Source organism: Neophocaena asiaeorientalis, unplaced genomic scaffold, assembly GCF_003031525.2.
Source record: "Neophocaena asiaeorientalis asiaeorientalis breed wild unplaced genomic scaffold, Neophocaena_asiaeorientalis_V1.1 scaffold52, whole genome shotgun sequence".
NCBI classification, from domain to species: domain Eukaryota; kingdom Metazoa; phylum Chordata; class Mammalia; order Artiodactyla; family Phocoenidae; genus Neophocaena; species Neophocaena asiaeorientalis.
Genome location: NW_020173927.1, coordinates 2,304,042 through 2,307,331, shown reverse-complemented (window position 1 = coordinate 2,307,331; position 3,290 = coordinate 2,304,042). Strand labels below are relative to the sequence as shown.

The window sequence follows — 3,290 nt, the reverse complement described above, 5'->3', positions numbered from 1 at the left end:
AGTTACTATGTGACTGAGTAAAATGTTCCCCTGCATTTTCACTCTTCATCTGAATGGTTAGTCTTGTGGATTTCTGTGGGACCCTGTTGCAATTCTCACCTTCCATGGGCTATAGTCATTCTTGAATTCATTCATCTGGTGAATATATCTTGAGTGCACTGTGCTGGGTCTTGCAGTGCAACAGTGAACAACACAACTCAAGTCAAGGTTTCCCTGGGATGAGCAACCTCAGATTGATGTCAATACTGGATAACAATTGCTTTTTTTTTTTTTTTTTTTGAACAAATCCACACTCTTTTTTATTTACTTTTCAATAAGTTTAAATCCTTGAAGGGTACAGCATCACATGGATTCTGTGTCCAATGGCCTTAGAAGGAAGGTTGCTTCAGACTTTGGCATGAACCATGCCACTGTTTCCATGAGCGTGAGTTCTTTCCCCAAATTACTCCGGTTTTGTGAGATTTTCCACCAGGAGTTACTGTGTTGTCCTTTGCTTTGTACACATAAGGAAATCTCTTGCCAAGATAGAATTCAGTTTCATCTCAAGTATATACACCTTCAATTTTCAGGAGAGCTGTGTGCTCCCTCTGGTTCCATACCCCACATATAGCCAGCAGAAATGCCCTTGGACCACAGCCTTCCAGACATATTTGTCATTTTAGAAGTTCTGGTCCCAGGAGCCTTCAATAACAATTGTTAATGTGGTGTCTTTAAGGCCTTCCTGCTTGTTTGCTGGCACAAACAATTTCCATTTTGGAAAGATGCTACTTCACTGGCTTGATTAAGTTTGTTCAAGAGTTTTCTTATTGTTTGTGCTTTTGCAGTGCATTATGCAGAGAGCAGTGGTGTGATTTTTTTTAAAACCACTTTGTTGAGGTATAAATGACATGTAAAAAGCTGTACATATTTAATGTATACAACTCGATGAGTTTGGTGATAGATATAAACCCATGAAACCATCACCACTGTGAACGCCGAAAAGACATCCATCACGTCCCAAAGTCTCTTTCCATCCCTTTTATTATAATATCGTGTATATGTGTGGTAAGAAACATAAGATCTATCTTCTCAGCAAATTTTAAGTATCCAATACAGTACTGAGATCTATAGGCACTATGCTATATAGTACCTAGTCAAAGAGTATAGAGTTTCAATTATGTAGTATAAGTAACTTCTGGAGATCTATACAGCATGTAATTTCCACATGATAATAAAAGCTATTCCCAAATGCATTTTTTTCTCTCTCTCTGTCTCTCTTATTTCCTCATCTAAGAATCAGAGACAAGACCATCAGTCACTAATTCCACTAAATTATATCATTTCCCACTCCATGCTTTTAAAATATGAATTCTGGGTTGATTAGTCCACTAGATTACCAACACTTCAGTGTGAGTTCTGTTCTACATCGTTCAATTTATGGCAGCAAGTGTCAGCAGAGCCTGAACATATTAGCTGCTTAAGAACAAAAAGAGACATGGATAGGGAGGAAAAAGCGAAAGAAATGTAGGCAAAATGTCAGGGTTCATTTGCATCTCAATGCAGCAGAGAAAGAAATCAAGATGAGAGAGGTCATGAGTCCACCTTTGCATCGTCTCCCTCCTCCACTCCACACTGTAGGACCAGAGGAGTGAAGGTAAAGCACTTGAGTTTGACCTGTTTTTCCCAGCTTATGGGCACAACCTAATAAACACCACCAAATGAACTGACTTTCATCATTGGCAAGATGCAATGGGGCAACACCTTTAAGATTCATCATTGAATTAAGAGTTAAGTGGAATCCTCCCTACCTGCTCCATTGTTTTATTTTTACTAAGTAAAATACTAACTTTATTGATTTTTCTTTATATTTTTTATTGTATATAAAGTAAAAAGAAGCAATGTTTGGACATCAGATGAGGCAGAAAACACAGATACAGCAATCATTGATCTAGGCAATGGATAAAGGCATAACTTTTTCCAGATCAAACAGATCAGCCAGAATACATACCCATGGAGAAGTTAATCGATAAGATCAATGGACAACTCTGAAGGTTACAAGAAACAATGAGTTATTGAGGGCAAATAAAGGCATTGCCATAGACTTTTGTTTTGAAAACATCCATTCAATTTATTGAAGGACAGATTCATCTACCTTTCTACGTGTTGTGATAAAGATGACCTTGAGAGAGGTCAAGAAATCTTAGGTCTAATGGTATGTACTGGGGAGATTCTTTGTCCCTGTCTACTGCAGATCTTTTTATATTAGGATTTCTAATTAGAAATGGCAAAGCAAGATGAATGACTTTTATTCCTTGGGCTAAATAGACTGTACAGGTATATGTGTGTGAATATATAATTGTAACACTCTATGTGTACACAGAAATTATTATTTGTCATTGTTACTATAATTATTTATTGCAATACCTTCTGTTAACTTGGCTAAGATAAAAGTTGTGAAACTAACTGAACTGTACAATTTCCCTTGAAATCATGAGACTCATTGCTCATTCTCAGATTAGACACATATTGGTGGTAAGCAAAGAAAGCTTCCAGAATGCTGAACAGGACTGCCTTTTCTAGAACAAGGCCTGGGGCAGAAGTCATCTCCAAGTCAACACAGGCCAGATCCTGCTTCCAAGCATGTTTTATTTATTCCAGCTGTTGTTTTAGAACATTTGTGCATATTTAAATATTTAAATATCGGTAGTATTCCCACAAAACCCTGGATATTTATCTCCTCTTGAAAATCTGGATCCGACCACAAGTGGTCTCACATTCCCACATGGTCACCACTGGTTCAAGCCAAACAGTTGTTTTTGTTTTGTTTTGTTTTTTTTTTCTGTGGTTCCCACCCTGCCCCTGTTCATTCACTTGACTGCCGTGTAAGAATGTAAGTTTGTGACCCTTTGGGTAGGGGTTGGACTTCAGCTCCACAAATTCAACAACTTGAATCAAATTCACACAAGGTTGACTCAAGCACAAAACATCTGTATTTCAGTATACAAAGAGCCTACCTGATAAATAAAATGCCTATCTGCTAACCTACCATAAGAAGTATTGACCAAATTATTCTCCTCAAGGGATCAGTGTGTTCTCTCCCAAGCATCCATGTCTATAAAAGAATCAAGCAGACAATGTTTGGTGACCCAGTAATTGATGCAAATAAGTGGTTAGATCATCTTAAAGACAAGCTGTCATATTAAGATGCACCATCTCCTTCCAAGATGCCCACCAATGGTGTGTTCCTCCTTGGGCCATTTGCTCAGGAACTGAATTTTAAGATTTTTTTTTAACAGCCCCCAAATCTATGA

The 3,290-nt window shown here is 37.8% G+C and overlaps 1 pseudogene; it reads right to left on the bottom strand.

Moving 5' to 3' along the window:
• Positions 1 to 319: 319 nt before the first annotated feature.
• LOC112404526 (60S ribosomal protein L35a pseudogene) lies at positions 320 to 648 on the bottom strand (annotated as a pseudogene).
• Between the last annotated feature and the right edge of the window lie 2,642 nt (positions 649 to 3,290).